General features: G+C 44.1%; 1 protein-coding gene across 4 annotated transcripts in view; it reads right to left on the bottom strand.

The window, feature by feature from the left end:
• Positions 1–20,805, bottom strand: part of SMPD3 (sphingomyelin phosphodiesterase 3) — a 976,655-nt gene that overhangs the window by 738,575 nt on the left and 217,275 nt on the right. For all 4 annotated transcript variants that reach the window (XM_086947747.1, XM_086947744.1, XM_086947745.1 and 1 more), the window contains exon 2: positions 3,974–4,051. The gene's annotated coding sequence lies outside the window, so the exon portion shown is untranslated. The remainder of the gene's footprint in view (positions 1–3,973; positions 4,052–20,805) is intronic.

Below are 20,805 nucleotides of genomic sequence, written 5' to 3'. Positions count from 1 at the left end.
GCACAAAAACCCTTGCCTTCTTTGGTAATCTGTGAGATTTAATGTAACAAACACCTGTCTATCGGTTGTAACACAGTGTGATAACAACCCACTGTTAAAGACCTGCTGGCTTTACATTGCATTTTACAATAACTCAGGCCTTCTGCCTTTGTCATAATGTTTTTTTTTAATAAAGACATCACACCTATGGCTTTGGACATAACCTTTACCAGTGAACCAATCAGAACTGTATCCTTTGTCTACCGCTCGTCACCATAACCAACTCAGGCCTATTGTATTGAGTGTAAGCTTTCCAACAAGACAACCATCAGTCATACAGTTACAAATGTAAAAATGTAAACCACATTGCAGTTGGTAAAGCACACTTCTAAGTCTTCTGGGAGGGCCTGGCAAGGATTTTCACAGTGCAAATCATCTATCCTCATGGTTTGTCAGAGGGAACCAACACCACAATTATTTCCTACTGCTCTAATCTGTGTGCTTTCTGCTGGCTTTAATAGAGTAATACCAATCCACTCTAAAATACCTATTGACTTTAAGATATCCTTTCACCGCAAATAAGCCCACTGGCTTTAAGGCAACTGTAATAAATAGACCTAGTTTCCAGCTTTTATCATTAGCCTGCCATCATTACAACAAAGCCCTGCTGTATTAAGCATAAGCTTTCACATGTGGCAACCATAGAAGAACAAGCACCATAATTGTCTAAGTTTTTAGGAGAATATTTATTTAGGAGCATCCAGTGGCAGTTGTGTGACCATCAAGAGCAGCCTTCATTCATCAAATTGACATGTCTGACCTAAAGGACAAATACCATAGCTTTTTTTAATACAATGCCTGGCACAGGCAGCTGGATAAATAAATGATCACACCTGTTTGGAGGGTAAGCACTTTTTTATTTGCAAGTACAAAGCTTTTGATAAGTCAAAAGCTGGATTTGGGAGAACGAACATCTAGGTGGAGCCCCAGTGCCTATCGTTTTGTATTCCAGAAAGCTCCTTATTGATCTCCTACGGTCTGGTGACAGCTGCGCTGTCATACCGGACCTAAAATCGGGTTCCTTTTATGTCAATCAGCGATTGCAATCACCATGAGACTTAAAAAAGGAAAACACTGTTACATGGGCACACTAGTGCTTCTTGAGCCTGCAAATAAGACAGCATAGTGGTCCCACATTCTTAACAGAGCTTTTATTTCTTTACACTTCGTACGTGATCACAAAGAGTGGCACTGAAAACTTGAAAGGAATCCATTTTTTTGCTTTACTAAATCTACAACGCCCTGTGGAGAAGATACATTTTTTATTCACTCCATGGGGGACGGTTTACCTGAAGGTGATATACTGGACTCCCCCATTGCTGGGCAAGTCAAGGACCTAGGGGCAAACCCCTTTACTTTGAATCAGTTCACACCTGCAGGAACTCTCTGGCTGCACTGCTTCTTTTTACATATATTGTTCACTCTGCTTGTCCCAAAACCAAAGGAGAAGGCTGCATAGTGTTGACGATATTTGAATGCTGTAGCATGTGTTTTTGAGGGACAAATACACCATTTCAATTGTTTTGTTCCTTTGGGCGAAACAACCATGCCGCAGAGAATGAGGTGTGTGCTAGAATAAGAGGTTGTTGGAGCATGTCCGGAAGCATGTCGGTGGATGCTGAAGAAGGCCACAGAGACGTGCATTACACGAATAGTGGACTGCTCATTTTAATAACTGTGCATCATACAAATAGGGGATTATTCATTTCGCATATCTGTGTATTATAAAGTAGGGGACTTCTCATTTCAACAATTCTATGTTACATAAATATTGGACTCCTCATTTCAAAACTACTCTAGTTCAGTGTTTCTTAACCTGTCGTCTAGGGACCCTAGGCGTCCCCGAGGTCTGCTCAGAGGATCTGCAACTACGTAGACATTTGAATACTATTAACAGATGAATAAAGTGTATATACATGTAAAATAAATTGTAAAATTGAAAATGTTAAAAAATTCTTTCAATGTGAAGGAATTTGAAATTGGAGGCTAAAAATTAAGTTAGGTAAGTACATTCACGGCGTCTGCAGCGAGGAGACAGCATCACGGAGACCCTCCAGACTGAATAAACTAATGAACCAGGGAGGTTGCGTGATTTTCAAACCGTAACTATGTTGGTCCAGGTGCGACCATTGTAAAAACAGGATGTCTGAGATGGAAACGCTCGGATCCCAATAATTGCAGGAACTTTACCAGAAGGAAAGGAACCCACGACGGTCCATTGACAATGGCCACCCATGGGCCTCATATTAAGCGCTCCTGTCTCTCATTGTCCTGAAGAAGACCCCAGCCTGAGGAATTAATTTACCCTTCATCCAGGGGGTCGAAACGTAGACCAGACCATACTTACTCTCTACGCATAGGAATAATTAACGGAGCAAAACGGACCCTATGTTAAAGAGTTTTTTGGAACTACAGATCGTTATCTAGACTGTAAAGGATGTATTTTATAGCACTGTGATTGTTTTAAGGTCACAACCACCTTTACCTGGTCCTCACCTTTCCCCATCACACCCATCCCATCTAAACTTTCCCTCTTTCCCGTCACTTCGAGCGCTTTGAAATATTATGACTTGATATCAATTGTGCGGCTTTCTCTTTGTAAATTCTACATAACCAATTGAGATTTGTGCCTCAAGAGAATTGTGTGATTCAATGAAGGAATTGAATACTGTAATATAGATTTTTTTGTATAGTAAGACACTCCACATAATCCTGGTACCCAATGACTTGAATTGGGTATTCAATCAACAATGTACTAATATAATGAATAAAAAATAGAAGCACACTTTGGATTTAGCTTTTTGCGTTTCCCTTCTAACTGAATGAATATATCACATTTGTTGTCAAATTTAATCTATAGTCTTTGACCATTGTTTTTGTACTTACCTTTACTGACCCAGGTCAGAGAGTTCTTAGGGTATACCCCATTGCAACTCAATAATATAAAAATTAAGTTAGCCTTCTTAGAGGGATACATTACAAGTGCTTCAAACAAGCTATAGTATGGACTATGAGTGGCCTCAATTGAATTTACAAAAGCTCAAAGCTTCCCAATAACATTTTAATTTAGCTTTTTTTAATATTTAGTAATTAAACAAAATATTTTAATCATTTGTGTAGTTGTTTGATGAATGCTTGTTTCTGTGTCTTTTCTGTATTTGTTGCAATTTAACTCATGAAAAATGCTTAGGTTTGGGTCCCTGGCTTCCAGTATTGATTCTATGGGGTTCCTCGGAATCCAATAATAATTCAGTGATGATCTCTGGGTACCTGTAACGACTATGGGCCTGTTTATTAGTTGTTCGTTGTATTCCGACTCATGCATAAACCCCTGTTTACGCATGGGACAGAATTACGAATTAAAAGGTATTTTATCGCATCTGATAATTGTCGGATGCGTTAAATACCTCAAACTTCATTACATTTCCGCAGGTCAAACTTGTCGAAATTTAACAGGGGAAATGTACATGGTATTTACCGTATAATGCGGATATTGGGGTGCTAAACACCAAAAGCTGCGGGTTATTCCCCAATAACTCGTAATAGGTGCTATTCATTGCACATGATAAAAAAAACGAACTCCGGGGCATCGTTACTTACGAGGGGCGATAAATATGTATTGTAATTGGGTCCTAAATGAGGTCAAAAGGTTATGAACTACTGCACTAGGAGACAGCTGCTCATTTTATTAACTGTGTATTACAGAAGTATAAGAATCCTAATTTGTGCAACTACACATTCCACAAAGACAGGATCCACATCTCCCTAACAATGACTACTGATTTCTCCGAGCTGCACTGTACAGGGCCTCTGGACTGTCTGCTAGAGCTTTTATTTCAAGGAAAATGCTGCGAGAAACATTGTCTTGAGATCTGGGAAATTATCCTGTAGTGTGAGCAGCGTCAAATCTGAAAAAACAAAACTCTGCACTCACCTTGGAGAGAGGACCCAGCCTTTATGTTAGCAGGCTTCACTCAACAGCTTCTTCACAAGTAGCTTGGGTCTCTTCTTCCTGGAAATGAAATAAATGCACAGTTTTAGCTGACAAATTGTGAAGTCAAATGAACATTAACTAGCGCAACTTGCAATGGTATAGAATTTATTTTTGGTCTTCAGAAGTCTCTTTTTCAGGCCACATCGTTGCTTTCTCTCACAGTAACACAATAGAAAAATGTTCCTGAAGGAGTCATTCAATATTATTTCTACAATTTTTCAAATTTTGTCCCAGCAGTGAACATGAATTCCAAAGTACTCGAGAGACATATATACAATTCATTAGTTATTTTATTGCATTATGTCAAATTCTTTTTCGTTTGCATATGTGTAAATCATATGTCATTCCATATACGGCAACACAAAAGATGTACTGTTACTCAGTTCTTTGACATGTACAGTACTTACTGACACTTTTTGTACACAATATGGATACTATTTACATATCTACCATATATACATCGTTCGACAACTATATACACATTCAAATCCAGGGATTCTATTTACAAAGAAGTGTCGTATTGTCGACGTTTCGGTCTCATATCATACAATTCATCGAGACCATCATCAGGAGACGTGTTGCACCATGAACAACAGTGTTACTTATCTATTCCTTCTGCCTCTTTGTATAATAAATCAGTTTGTGCGCGGTCATAGAGGTGTAATCACACAGTAGGCATGTGAGTTGTGGTCTTTTTACCTGTTACCCTGAGACCGGGGCTCCTGTTACAAGGCATGCAGTGCGGATATTCCTTGCGGAATTCTGATTTGCGCAATTGTCAGTCGACCAGTGTTTCTGTACTCGGATGTACTGGCTGCGAGGACTCCGGACCTGGATTACTGGCTGGAAATCCAGCCGATAAAACCGTTTTGGAAAAGAGCTAGCCTGCAGCCTAGCCCCGTTTTCTGGCTCCTACCCCAAACTCTCTTAAATGAGGGGGGAGCATGTAAGTCCTTCCTGTCAGCAACTGTCTCCCCCACCGTCTCTCAACCTGCCCCCCCTCCCCCCCGGACTTTACAGGGGCCCTTCCAAACATGTATCACTTGCTCAGAGCCGTAAAGATATGCAGGCTGGCATCAGTAACTTCATGTGACTTTCTGCCGACAAAATCCGGGCCTGCGGCGTTATTCCCCATCTCAAGAAGTTCTACTCACTGTTGCAGGATTCCGTCTGATAACGGAAATTTTTGCCGCCCACACAATGCATATAATTCCGCATTATTTTTAATCGAGCCCTACACAGTTCCTTTTCCTGAAGTAGAATAAAGAGACACATCTATAATCCGAAATCAGGGTTTGGCAATCTGGTGAGGGCTGGTGAAATTTCCTGCCTAAGAAAGCTGGGCACTACCCACTGATTTCTAGTCCATTTTGGTATTCATGCTGGTCAAACAGTGTGAAATCAATGTTTGACGAAATCCACGATTGTCCTTTTATCTCAAAGGTATTCACTGCGGCTCACCTGAAACGGAGTGGATTTTATGATTCAGAAGTTAATCAAACCCATTACAGCTTCTCAGCACCACGGCATCCTTATGAAGTATCTTAAGGGTTTGACTGTAGTGGGGCAGGTACCTCAAGGGACAAGGGTGGCCCTTGGTGAGCCTAATGGATGTTACCCGACACTCACAATGTGAAGCAACAACGTATCATCTTGTGACGGGTCCACCTAGGTTCAGATTTGGGAAAAAGTAAGTTACACTGCAACACTGTGGTTGTGCAGTATTCCACTTGGCAATGCTTTAAGCCAAATCCTGAATACCTAAAAACCAAGGACCTGATTACAAGCGTTCACCCAATTACAATTCCTGTGCAAACAAGTTTGCACAGCAATCGCTGTTATAAGTGGTACGATGTTTATCACACCTCACAATTACCAGGTGTGATAAACATCAAGCCCTTCATTAAAGATCGGCAGGTCAAACCTGCCAGAATTGAACAAGGGGGAAAGGACTAGTATTTGCTGTGCGGTGCAGATGTTGTTATGGTAAGCACCAAAAGAATAAACTACTTACCTTCTGTAACACTCTTTTAAGTGGATATTCTACCTAATCACAGATTGCTCATTTTAGAATAGTTCCTGGGTGCCAGACTGGATCAAGACAAATAAGTGTCCTTAGTCCTGGTTGAAGGATGCAGTGCTGCTCTGCTCTGACTCCACTCTGCCCAGAAAGTGACGGCGCGGTGGCACATATATGCACCTCCCCAGCGCTCTCAAACCAGTGTTTGTCTTTTCCCTTTCTGGGTCCTCAGATGAACAATTGTTGCTACCAGTGTGCTGAATACCAACTTGGTTCCTTTTTAGAGGTTAAAAAGAGGCCAATCAACTAAACAGGTAGGTAGGAGGGTGGCGAGGAAGCGGCAATTAAATAGAGTATCCACCAGAAAGAGTGTTATTGAAGGTAACCTGGTTTTCTGAGTGATATTTTTAACTGCAGATTCCTCATCCTTAGAATAAATAACAAAGCACTACCTCCCCAGGTTGAGGGTCTGTGGGATGGACTCAGATCAAAAGTCTTGCAGTACCCAGTGGGTGAAATATCCTTCCCGCCAGACCTGGCTGTCAAGGCAGTGGTGCCTTCTGAATGTATGCACCGATGTCCATGTCGTATTCTGCCATGTCAAGGACAGGTGCTCCATGAGCCAAGGCCATGGTAGAAGTCGTAGCCCTGTTGGGTTGGGCTCTCAGACTTATGGGGGGCTGCTTCGTGGCCAGTCCATAACAAATCTTAATGCAGAGGCATATCCACCTTGACAGGGTCACCTCTTACACAGCCTTCCGTTTCTTTTCTCTGGAAAACTCCACAAAAGTTTATTGTCTACTGAATGATCCTTAGTATGATCATTATAAAAGCTTAAAGCACTTTTGGGAGTCAGTTGATGAAGCTTCTCCTCTTGTTTAAAAGGGTGAAGGGCAGCAAAGAACGGAGGCAACCATTGCCCAGAGTGGAAGGGAGTCATGATTTTTGCCATGAATGCTGCCCAAGTTCTCATCACGAACTTGTCCGGAAAAAATTGGTATAGGGCGGTTGCACTGAAAGTGCCTGAAGTTCACTCACCCAAAAAGCTGATGTAATCACTATGAGAAAAAATGCCAAAAAGGCGCTATAAGCAGCTATACATTGGCTCGAGGGGAGTACATAAGAGATAATGTGAAGAACAAGTTAAGATTCTACTGTGGCATCAAAAACGGTTTGGGAGCAAGCCTGTGGCAAGCGTTTTTTAAATCTCATCACAAAAAGTGATTTAAACAAGTAACCTTTAATTGTGCCTACTACATGATATTACTGGCCCAAAGATAAAACAAACAAAAGAATGCCTGACAGCTTTGCTTATAAAGTGTCAGTCTTGCGAAACCCACACCAAGCCATAAATATGTCCCAGCATAAATGGACTTCGTGGAAGGGCACCTGGCAGCAAGTATGACATCCACAACTTCAGGTGGCAGATCAACCCAGTCAATTACCACCACTCAGTCTCAATGCTTGTAGGTGTTGATTGCCTATTTGTGTGGAGTACCCTGACCTGTTGCTGAGATGGGTTCTTGTGAAGAAGCAGCCTGATTGGAGTGCAGATGCTCTTGCATATAAGGTCTGGTTACTACTACAATTTACTGGCTCATTCCATAGCCACTAAAATAAGATGGGTATGGTCCTTCCTGACCTTCTTCAGAGCCCTGGGCATAAGAGGCAGGGACGGGATGGTGTACAGGAGTCTCATGTTCCATTCCAGCCAGAATGCATCACCTAACAAGTGTTCTTGCAGAAACTCCAAAACCCACAACTTTTGACACTGCTCATGTTGGCAAAAACATCTAGTCATGGTTTTCCCCACTACTTGAAGATTCCCTATACGATCTTGGGATGTAGATGCCACTCATGATCCACCAGACATCACCTGCTCAGTATTGTCCACTCTGGCATTCAAGAACCATGTCAAAAGGTTAGGTATCAGGAAAATGCCCTGATGTTCCAATCACCTCCAAAGGCATAGAGCCTCCTGACACAGGACTCAGGACCCAATTTCACCCTGCTCATTGTAGTACCACATGGCAATGGTGTTGTCTGTGAGAACCTGCACCAACTCCCCTGATGGGCAGCAAGAAGATCTTCAAAGCCAGATGGATGGCTCACAACTCCAGCAGGTTGTTGTGGAGCCGGCCCTCCACCAGAAACAAGAGTCCCCTGCCTCTGCAAAGGAGTCAGGTAGGACTTCAGTTTGTCTAGAGGGGGTCTACGACTGAAAGGCAAGCCTACTTTCAATAGCCAGTCATCAAGGAATGGAAATACAGGTATCCCTTACCTCCAAAGATGAGCCATGATCAGGGTCTTCACTTTCACGAACACCCAAGGTGAGACTGAACGGGAGCACAGCAAACTGAATGTACTCTGATCCTACCTTGAACCGTAGATAACAGATGAGGGACTGCACACTGGGTATATCAAAATACATGTCCTATAGGTCCAAGGACTCCTTTTAGTCATCTGAGTCTAAAGCAGACAGGATCTGGGTCTGCCTGAGAATTTCAGATTTGTCCATCCACAGAAAGGCATTTAGAGACTGAAGGTCCATTTGGCTTGAGGCCACCATTCTTCTTCAGATTGAGCAACATCACCCTACTCTTTCCGAGTCAAGAACACACTCATAGACACCTTCAAAGAAGCAACAGTTGCACCTCCTGTATCAGAATGCACAGGTGCTCATTGGAAATGAATACTAGTGTGAGAGGAATAGTGGGTGGGGCAGAAAGTAAAGGTAGAGCATAGACATTTTGGATGATTTGCCAGACCCTTCTTTCATATGAGATGGATCAAAAACCTTGGAGAAAATGTTAAACACTGCCTCCAGTCCAGTTCAACATGCATCATTAAGGTCAAACTGAAATGGTTTAGTGCCCTTTGAAGCAGGGAAGAGGAATTGGATTACTGATGCCCCTAATAGCCAGAATGCTGTCTGCCAAACCCAAATCCGCTGCCTTGAAAGAGCTGTGGTGCCTGCTGCTCTGGTCAGGAAGGCTGTCTCTGTCTAAATGCCTATACTCTGGAATAGTCCTTGAACTTTCTAAATTGATGAGGGAACTGTCTTGCAGGGGTAAATAGTACGAAAGAGTGTACCATAGCACTACTCTCATTACAGCAGTCCAACACAAAGTCTGCCTTCTAACCTGAAAAGTGGGACCACCAATGAGCATATCCATCAAGGATTGCCAGATTATACCACGGAATGCCTCCACGCATGGGGACAAATTACAACACTAGTACTGATTGCCTACACCTGTCACTCAGACCTGCACAAATAACATATTTGGCAGCATCTTGTACATCTTGAATTGTCTAAGTCAAAGAGGCCCTAAGGTCATCCAGGGCAATGTGTGTAGTGACCCTGCAAACAAATAGCATTTACAGATTGCAATGCTAGGCCAGTGGAGGAGAACATGAGCTTGTTAAATCCTCAATCTTCTAGGACTTCCTGTCCAGTGGAGTAAAAGTCAATGGCCGAGGCTTGCACAATAAGGCTCTGTGGAGTGCTTGGTGAGAAAATCAGGATTATCAAGTGCCGTTCAGTGATGTCTGGCCATCTGCCTATTTACAGGTGGGGAAGAGAAAGGCTTCGACCTAGTACCATTAAAAGTATCAGTGAGGGCATTGTTAAAAGTAAGCAAGGGTTCAGAATTAGATGACTCAAGGTGTAAGATCTCTGTTAGGACATTCGTTATGGTCTCTGCGTGAGGGGTAGCTGTAATTCTAGTGCCTCAGCTGCCATCCAGTCCACCACAGCAAATGAAGCACTCCCTTCCATTGGTAGCCCAAGAGGTGAGTCAAGGTCTGTCTGGGGCTAGGAGTCAAGCCCACTGCCATTGTGAAATTCAATGTATAAATCATCATCTATATAGTGAGGAGAAAGCAAGCCATCCCAATCACCACCATCATCATCAACATCTTGCAGTGCCCCCTCATCTGACAAAAGCTCATAGTCAGAACCAAAAAGATAATAGAGCCTTTAATTGGTAAGTGCAACATGGCAAAGGTACTGGGTTAGAGTTATCGCGACATTGGTTGGACTTGAGTCGAAGTTGGTTAAGGGTCTGGCACTGGTGTAAGCCATGGATCACCTTCCAGCATTGATGACGTTGGTGTACAAGCGGCTGATTGAGTCTCGGCGAAGAAGTGGAATCAAAGACTGAATGGGCAAGATGGCACCGAGCATGGTCACTCTGGTGGTAACCCACCTGGGGGCCCCTGCAGATCTGTGGGGCCCAACGGTGTACAAGAAGTGGCCTGAAAATCTGCAGGACGCCTCTTTGTAGGCCTTGACCTACCGCAATTTTGAGGACAGCCTGGGAATTTAGGGGCATGTTGAGACTAGCTGAGGAATTGGTGCTGTGGCTGGAGTCCTCAACGCAGTCAAATCACATTGTGACACCCTCACACCTTCTGTTTGGTTCAGAGTAGTGGACAGGGGCTGAATCCTTCTCCCAGACCAGGCACGGAGAATGGCAATTCAGGCACAAGTGCTCTCAAGATTGGGCAATTGTAGAGCACTGTACCTAGGGCCCCCCAAAAATGTAGTCAACAGGCTTCAGGTGGTAAAAATGCGGCAGCCAGGATGCTACTGAAGATACCCAAGCAGGAGTCCGTGAAAGTTTCATTGTCCAAACTTCACTGGCTTCCTATTCAATCCAAAGTCAAATTGAAGGCACTATACCTAGCCCACAAAGCTATGCACGGCAGAGGTCCAGCCCTGTTACAGTCCCTTGTCTCCGCATATGTCCCTAACAGGTCCTTCAGGTCCTAACCTGATTATCTCATGAGTACAACGAGAATAAAAAGAGCCAGATGGGGAGTAAGATCCTTTACCTATTTGGTCCCAAAACTTTGGAACTCAATGACCTATGAATTGCAACTTTTAAAGGACCTACGTAGCTTCAGGAATAAACTTAAAACATGGCTTTTTCCATGATTTCCCCTTCACACCGAACTGCTACCCTCTCTGCAGCGCTGGGAAGCCCTTGGGCAGCTATGCGCTTTACAAATCACATAAATACATAAATATTCCTGGTTTGCTTACTTGGGCTTGCACTTGGAGTTGGACTTGGACTTAGACTTAACAGAGGAATTTGATCTCAAAGCTGAGTATTCACAGGAATGGCCTAGGGAACAAAACCATGTCAGCAACTTGGACTGGAAGCAGGACTTACACAAAGACCAAAACTTCTTTTTGTGTTTGGCAACATAGCACTTCCCCTCCCCTTCTTGGATTGACTTTGGGTGCTGAGGCTGCAATTATTGTTCAATTAGAGTCGGACCTAAGCCCAGTCACCAAAGACACACCTCGCGCAGGTCTATGATGACATGTGCTTCCTGCAGTAGCAGCATGGTTTGAAACCTGTTGTTTTGTCGCTGAATCTTAAGCAATCATTATTTTCTTTCACATTGAGTGGAAGATTTGTCCAAAGCCGAGCAGGTGGAATGGAAAAAGGTATTCCATCCTCACTTTTGCTCCTAAATCTTTGTACTTTAACTCAGTTTATGTACAGCATCAAACACCCACACAGTAGAGTCTTGTGCTGCTTCGGGAGCTGGACAGGAGTCACCAAGTAACACCCACACTATGCATCTGACAGTGAATACTAATAGGCTGAGGAGGTGCCAACTTTGGATCTCATCCCCTCCAACTCAACTGAGTCAACAACATTGAGGATTACACGCACATTGGTCGTATTTATTCAAATAAAAACATCCATTAATAAGGAAGAAGAAATAAAGCATGCAAACCTTCTAAAACATGGAGTGAAAGTATATCATCCTTATCTAGTCAAGCCACACACATTATTTAACCTATGATAAAAAGATGTATTAATTTCCACAAAACGTAGATCTACTGTTTCATTCCCACTCCATCCATGCTAAAAGGCGAAAGCATCAGGGTACAATACCAGGCCACTGCCATCTGGGCACAATGCTTGGATCCACTCCCCGTTAAGCAGTTTAAGTGCGCTTAACCCTTGGAGTGAGATCAGGAGATTAAAAACTCTTCTCCTACAGGGCAATACAGTGCTGAAACCTTTCTCTCTCCCTCATGAAGAAATGTACACAGAATGAAAATGTGCAGTGATAATATTAGTGCTATCAGATGCTGATTTTGACACATACTCTTGATGGATTGACTGCTTATATGTTTTGCTTTTACCACATCAAGGGCATTCGCCCTCATCTCCTGAAAGAGGGCTGATCAGTGCCCTGAGCAGACAAGTGCACCCGATCCTGATAGACCATCTTCTGGCCTCTGATCAACTTGTACAGAATGTGCCTAAAGCGACACGTGCCAGCACATAGTTTGGTAAGTTCTCTTAAAAGCCTTACTCCAATTCCTCCTTGGAATCAAGTAAGACCATGCACTAATGCCTTTGAAAATATTTTTCCTATTAAAGAGAATTCACCCAGAATGAACTCCCGTGGACCTTTGAGCCCCAGAGCTGCCACTTTTTTGCCTCCGAGATGATGGGTTGCCTGGTAACGAGCTGTAGCTCCTCACAACCCCTTGCTGTCCTCACTGCCTCCCGCAGCCATGAAATCGTAGATCGCCGACGTCTAACCATCTCAAGTATATCTTCCTCATTGCCACCAGTTTTGGTTTCTTGAGTTGTTGTAGTACGTGCGCTGTCCGCCAGGCAAAGGAATGGCCAACCACCCAAATAGACTTACAAGACATGGCTTATTCGGCGAGCACAAGGAAGTACATCTTTGACACGTTACGGTAAATCAGGATGCAGACTGAGGACCAGTTTCCCATGTTCTTTAATTGGCTCTAGCTAAATTCTCCCTCCGCAGCCATGCTCATGGAATGAAAGAAAAGAAGAATTTGATAAGTAAATCCCTGAGAGAACTAGAGAAGCTGAAAATTAATAGTATGACAGGAGTACCCGATCCTTGTACACTAGTAAGACAGTAGAGACAGCCTCCGGGCATGACTCAAAATATTGTCTCATGTGTGACACAGGGCAACCCGGGGTGAAGGCAGCCTGATGGAGTGAAATGAGACTACTATCCCATTGCTGATCTGTATGTTACTGTAAAAAACCTGTGATAACTGACCATCACCCAGTTGACATTCTGTAGTTGTACCCCACTCCATGGTTACTCTTGGATTGTGCTAATGTAAAATACCAAATAGAAGACTAGTCCAGATGCAGCCCTGAACAACTTCTCCTCTTAGGGAGACCTCACACTTGATGCAGCTAAGTTAATATCTGGTGCATCTTGCCAATCTAAAATAGGAACCTTGTGTTGGCCTCTCTCTCGACTTCACCTCCTTACTGAGGCCCTCAAGATTAATAAATAAATTGGATGAATTATCTGGGAAACTTGTTGTAACAATACCCCGAAACCGGTACAAGGATGCTTACTTTCGGTCCAAGGTGGACTGACCTGGCAGTTCAGGGTGGACTGTTCCCATGAGGAACAGGGTCAAGACTGATCTGCATATGGCATAGTGAGCAAAAGAACGATGATGGATTCAACCCAGGTCTGTGACTGGGGGTGAGTGGTTGAAAGTGTCAGCACTCAGTTGATCATCTTGCTGTGTGTGACAAGCTCCCTAGCATAGGGAACTGACCTGACCTCTGTCTGCTGCTCCTCCATGAATAGAGTGAGAGATTCTAGGGAAAAATGTGCTCCCTCCCTTTGCCCAGTACAAAACCCTGCATGACTGAAAGGCCCTTCTTTACGTGCTTTCATTTTTCTTAGCTAAATAGACGACTATCAAATGTGGTTCAACAAGGCACTAAGCTTTGATAGCTTTTCTGAAAAATTCTGTCACCATTTGGTTACCTGGGGATGGTATCTTCTGAAATCCTGTAACTTAGACCAAGACTGGGCATTTGGAGCATTATCGAGAATGCCAAGGACATGTTAAACCTGAAACAATATATTTTCCTCCAAACATAACATAATCAGTCCATTTGGTAATATCAGAACAAGTTTGCAAGACACTCAATGTCTGGTACTGGTGTCCACCACCGACATACTGTCAGACCAAAAGATTACACTTTTGCCCCTGAAATGTGCAGTCCATATTGAGACCACAACCACTATAGGAAAGACATTCAGAAATGCAATTTTCCTTACAAATACAGACTCCACCCAATCACATTGCCAGTTCCCTCTGCCCCACTCTGCCTTTTGTAAGCCTGCAAAACCCATGCTACCCGCCACATCCATGGGCATGTACAATAAGCCACTAGAGATAGAGGCGATGACAAACCTCAATGCTATTAAATTGAATCAGAAAGGTGCTAAATTGAATCAGAAAGGTGCACCAAACTCTCAAATATTCTCTAACATCTGCTGTTAATTTTGCGTGGTGATATTTCTGTTTCAACCCTGCCTTGGCCATGGCTGTAAACCTTGAGACATTGTGCCCTGTCTCGTGGCAAAAGTCCACTCCCGGACAAGGACCTGACCCAGATGCAATGTAGTTTTCTTGTTTGTTAGACACTGATAAATTGACTGAATTCCAACCTAAATGTTCTCTTTGGGAGGCCTGCACACCCTTTCAATGAAATCGAACTCAGTCCCTATGAAGGTGATGAAGGCAGCTGGTCCAGTTGCCTCCTGTGTGTGAGAGAAACTCCAAACTCCTCAACAGGGTGAATGAAGCTCTTGATGATGGTGCCCCCACAAACAAAAAGACACTTAAATAATTAATGGCATTAGTAGGACCTGACATTTGGCAAAACCCATTCAGAGCAGGAACTGAATTGTACAAAATAAGCAATTATTATTTTGATCATCCCACGTGAATGCATCTATCATAAAAATATGAGTCACTGATCTAAAAGCCTGGATGTACAGGGAAAAGCTTGAAGGCTGCTTCTATATTAACCTTGGATATTAATGGCCCTGAACCCAATACCCTCAGCTTGAGTAATGCTTGATCTAATGAGCCATAATGCACAATGCAGATCTGAGGACTAATGGCAACATTTACAGATGAACGCATTGGGGATAATAGGTTGTGGATAAGCTGAAACTGACTGAGTGCCTTCTTGGGTGAATGCCTAAAGTTGAGCAGATGAAACCATGCATTGGGGCTCTTTGAAAGGGCTCACAATCATATCACTTGCCTCTTGCATCTTTGCTGCCACTATTTCAGAAAGTGTGAATACAAACAGCTGATTCATGCAGTGACTGCTGGCAACTACCTCTGCAGCCGGAATCCTAAAACCAACATAAAAACCAAGATACAATCCCCTTCAGCGGCAGCTCCTTTGCTATGGCAGAGGAGCATCGCCTCACCACCCCTGGCCTCAAAACAACAGGAAAGGAAAAAAAGATAGTAAACACTTATTATCGTTTTATTTTTCCTTTCCTGACGAGTCTTGGGGGTGACAGGCACTGAGGGGAGCGGTAGGTGCACTGTCTTCACTGCGCTTGACAGTTTGGCCAGCTGTCTCAGACCGGCCAAAGCATCATGCCCGGTGAAGCTCTCTCCAACCCCAGCTGCATTGCTGGCTGGGAGAGAGCAGGCACAGTCTCCCAGTCTCCCTGGGAGTGCAAATTCAGAGCGCTCAGGCCAATCCTGATTCTGCTCTCATGACATGAGGCCGCAGTGGAGTGTGGGAGCCTATGAGGAGGAGAGGAGCAGAAGAGCGCAAGTTGGCCGGCGCAGGTATATTTTTAGTAATTTACTTATTTACCTATTTTTGACCCGTGAGCCCCCTTGTACCACTATCCTCCACTGGCCCGCCCACCCCACCACCTTACCACTCCTCTACAACACTGGCCGCTACTGATTCCCTTGCCACCTTCTGATCAGGATACTGATTAAGCCATGACAATACATTTTTGACTGAGCCCGGTGGAAACTATCTTCCTAGTTGCTAGACTTGGTGGGCTCTTATCCTGTTTCTCCGGATTTCTTGACCCTCTTTGTGAGGTGAGGCCACAGAAGAAGCACACATGCTAAAACTTGCATATACCTGGAGATTGGGTGCATGCGCATCTATTGAAAGACCAAACAGGTACCCTTTTTATGCTCCTGGCATGGGGCTGGAGAAACAATTGCTACCTGTAGATAACATTCCTGCAGATACTCACTGCAACCAAACCATTACTTCACTTTAGACTCATCTTATTTCATCCACTTTTGCCTACCTAAAATCACAGTCATAATCTAACCAAGCAGTGCCCCAGTAATCATGAAGGGCCCTTGATTTCTTATTTGTGCAGAACACCAGTCCAGGGACTTACTCGGTTCCTTTCTCCAGTAGAACTAAACCAAATAAACCTCTCTGTGATGTTCTTGTCTCCCTTGAGCGTCTTTGCTTTATTGGAATCCTTACAATCCTCATACTCAATGTACCTCCACTTGGCCTTAATCAAGGAGAACCGCTCAATAAAATCGCCCTTCCAACTTTCTTCTTAAAATCATGTCTAGAGGGACTTAGGGCATAGCTTTCTAGCTCTGGATAATATGGTTTCTTGTTTTTCCAATTTTTTGAAGAATTTCTCTCACTTTGCCCCTCCCTCTTCATTCTTCTCAGTTTGTGGGTCTCCACATTTTGTCCGATAAAGCCACGGAAAGCTGCTTGGCTATTGATCCATATTATTTCATATGCCCGTTGCGTATGCCCAAAGCACAGTGCCCTCTGTTGGAAGCTGCTGACACTTGAGTATCCTGTGTCTGCCCCACACTCATTGATTCAATGGGAATCGGTTGTTGTTTCAGTCCAGTGACAGCTGGAGCATTTGTTTTGCTCCAAAGAGTCTGTACAATGGGGACCCCACAGTGGAAGATATACCTTCTAGCTTAGATAGTAGATTTACCACCTTACAGAGTACCACTAAAGTGTTCTGTAGACATTGAAGTCACCCTGAGACTTTGATAGCTCCTCCCCAGCGTCCTCCCTTTGCTCGCAAGCATGTATTTGCTGCAGTGGAGGTGTATCACGTCGGGTCATTTGTTCTCACTTGTAGTCTGGAGTGCAGGAGGTGTGTTGGCTTTACCAAAGCCATTGGGGCTCAGCATTTAGTGCCCATACGTATATTGACTTTTGTTTTGGGCTGGTATGCCCTGCTGGTATTCTTCAGCATCCTCAAAATCTTGCAGTTTTCTGTGTGCACATGCCCTGTGTCTTTAATGCTAGGGACAGTACCCCACACTACTAGTCCCCTGAGTGGGTTTCTGGTTAATCGGATCCTGCATCCCCTGGCTACCTCCTGGTATCGTCTGTGGATTTCCACCAACCCAGCGAACTTTACTAGCCAGGGACGTCCGTGATCCTGTTTAGCGAGTGGGTCGATGACTGATATTTCTCATTTGTGCTTCTGCTGTGTGCCCGTTTTTTGTTTCTCTTTTTTATATTGTTGGGGAGGCAGCCATCGACACCACCCTAGTGCAGCTGACAATCCACTCTTTCAACCTCCAGCTCGCGATCCAAGTGTGACTCACTCTCACTTTTATCCTCTTTTTATCCAATCTTCCTGAGCTGACTTTTAACTCTGAAGAACTTAAATAACTGAGGAGAGAATCAAGAATCTGAAACAAATTTCTAAAATATACAACACTGATGGTATTGAGGATGGGAATGTACACCTTTTATCAGAGCAATGCACACCCACTAATGGTGACAAGATTTCCCGGATTTCTCCTGAGGATCCCAGTTTTAGTCATCTGTCCCAGCGCCCAACTGTTTTAATTAAAACGAATAAATGTCCCGATTAAAACTAATATATGTCTCAAGAGGGTCGGGTGAGCGTGCACATTATACTTAAGATAGAGAGCAGGCTCACGTCTCCTCCAGCCCTTTCCAGATAAATCACTTTGCGGACAAAAGTTAATTGCTTTACAGTTTGTTTTAAAGACTCCCCTACTGTGCTGCAGTGTCTGAGTGAAGCAGCACAAAAGAGGCAAATGCGCATCAGAGAAGACCCTCAGCTGACACTCGGGCTCATGAACGAGACGGGTTATATAAGGAAAACACTTGTTTGCACTATTCGCGGATGACATGGAACAGAAGTTGGCACAAATCTAATGCTACATCACGTTTAAAAAAGAGGCTTTGTTATGTTTTCCTAATTCCGTAACGTAGCAAAGGGAAATATTTTGTAGGGATTCTTGTGCATCTCTCCACCACCTTTTCTTTTATCTCGTAGCACATATTTTATTTTATTAAGACCTTGTTTTATAATTCGCTTTTGGAACTTTAATTTCTCTTTCTACCTTTCTAGATGCATAACTACAATATCCAGATTGCAACCACACTAAACGTGCTACGCATGGAGCAACTTGAGGTCTCTGTAATGCCTTCTTTTCAGTGGCGACTCCTCCACAATGGGGGAGGAGCGTCGCCTCACTGAAAATGAAAAGATAATTAAACGCTTGATATTATCGTTTTATTTTTCACTGGCAACCGATGCCGCTGAGTCTAGGGAAGGACCAGGCTATCCTCTTGACAAAAGCCAGGGACTGGGAGGAGGAGTGGAAGGCACTTGTAAGTGCGCATGTCAGTTCGACTGGCCCTCTTAGGCTGGCCAAACAGACATATGCACTTAGAATTTCACCACCCTGCTGTATTGCACAGCTTAGTGGAGAAATGGCACAGGCTCCCAGTCCCTTTGTGAGCGCCTAACCAGGCAGCTCAGACCAATTCAGGTGCTACTCTCGCAGCATAAGAGCAGCATCTGAATTGGGTGGGGAGTCTGGGAGCCTGTGCTAGCCCAAGGACTTTCGGAAGAAAGGAGCACTGAGGCAGACGGAGCGGCAGTGGGAGAAGCAGGTAAGTGCATTATTTTTTATTATTTGCCCCCACGCTGCCCTACCACTTTATTTTGGCAACTGCTGCTGCTTCTTTTGCTATGTAAAGCTTAATTAAATGGACCAAAGCGTGCAATCTCTAAAACACCAATCTTGTTTGTCTTTCTCAAATATAGTCTGTCTCATAGGTTTGTGGGATGGACAAGGGTACTCCTTCTATTGCGCGAAGTTAAGTCATCATAGTTAGGAAGGCAGGTTATCATGGATTTCAGTTCAGAATTAGCTATAGCCCTGATCAGGACAATATGTAGTTACCACAGTTAATGCAGCTCATAACAGTTGCAATGTATTCCTCTGAGTGCCATATTGTCTGTCTTTCCTACGTTGGGCTAGTGCTGTCATTTAAGTCATTCTGTTACCGTCAGTCATGCATAATTATAGTCCCATTTCTATATTTGTGGACTGTCCTGCTTTTTGGTTTTCAAAATCTGGTGATCCTCACCGTAACACATTATTCGATGATGTCAGATTCCAGCTGCTGGCACCATGAATGAGTCCCCCGAGCACTGAAGGAGAAGCCCCGTCAGTCCAAGGGAAACATGTACCAGGAACCTGGGCTGGCGAAAGGCGCACAGACAAAATATAACCACAGGCAAGGAGGTGCTCATGACAGTGGGAACTGCATGCTGCTTGTTGAGGCATCAGGTCCAGACCAGATCGCAGGGATGAAAGGCTGATGTCAACGGGGCCTGGCCTTATGAGAAGGTTTCTCCCCTTGATCATGATCCGGCCTCAACATAAAAACTTTGGGAAAACGAACAATTGATGGACGCAATGCAGAAAAATGCCATACATTCAACTAAGTACCTGGGCTGGGCTCCATCCATCATCTGTGTGTTTTTTGCTTTCTCGCCCTAAGTGCGCCAGGTATGCCCAGACGTGGGTCCCAGGGACACTGTGCCACTGGATTCAAGCTAGCCTGGCTGATGAGGGGTGATGCGCCGAAACTGGTCCCAGGATACTTGTTTCCAGTCCAGGGAGGACCTGTCTTGGCAGTTCGAGCTGCACTGTTTCCATGAGGCACATGGTCAAGACTGATTTGCATATGACTGGGTCTAAATTGGGGTGGCATTGTAGGCAAAAGAACAATGGATTTAACCCAGATCTCTTGACTGGGGGTGAATGTTTGATTTGCTCGGCATTCCATCCATCATCTGTGTGTCTTTTGATAAAAACTTTGGGGGCACACTTCCTGGCCACATGCACACCATGTCCCTCCAATGCAGGAAGTGGCACTAGGTAATCCTTAATTGATATAGCCTTAGACCTTGGAGTGGCAAAAGATTCGCAAGAGTGTGGGAGGGATGGGGATCCACGCGCACCCCCAGCCTCAACTCGCTCCTGCCTATGCGCTCCTTCAAATAGCTCTTACACCAGCATCTGACGCCAGAGGGGGAGGATGTGGCCCTGGTGGCATCTGGAAGACCTTAAGAACCAGGGCCTGCTTGAGACCTCTTCTCCCCTCTCGAGATCATAAACTTTGGGGAAGGCAGGTTTACTTTTGAATTTTCTAATTTCTGGTCTTTTGTTTTGTTTGCTTCTATTCGGGTGTCAGAATCAACGGAGTAATAATTGCAACGATGACGACAATATAGTTCTGCCTGAAACTGCAATGAAGCCACATTTGCACGATGCACAAGAAAAATACTTATAAAATCTTAACCAAATATACTATTGAATTTGAGTACAAATCACGCACGCAATAACATTGAAGGCCTTTTACACCAACAATAGTGATAGACCTATTTCTTCTAACAATGCCAACAATCTCTGCTCAGCTTTGCGAGAGGCTCTGATACTCACAGACTTCAAAAGTCAAAGCTCGGGGGCTCAACACGACTTCAAAGGGTTGATTTCTGCTTCCTGAGACGACATGGGCGGGCTTGTGCGCCAGGCGAGGGACGGGCAGTGGGGAGATAACACTTCTGAGGGTGCATGAATAAACCCCGAAGAGAG

The sequence above is a fragment of the Lissotriton vulgaris genome, chromosome 12 (assembly GCF_964263255.1).
Source record: "Lissotriton vulgaris chromosome 12, aLisVul1.2, whole genome shotgun sequence".
NCBI classification, from domain to species: domain Eukaryota; kingdom Metazoa; phylum Chordata; class Amphibia; order Caudata; family Salamandridae; genus Lissotriton; species Lissotriton vulgaris.
Note: the sequence above shows the minus strand (reverse complement) of the source record. Positions and strands in the feature narration are given on the sequence as shown.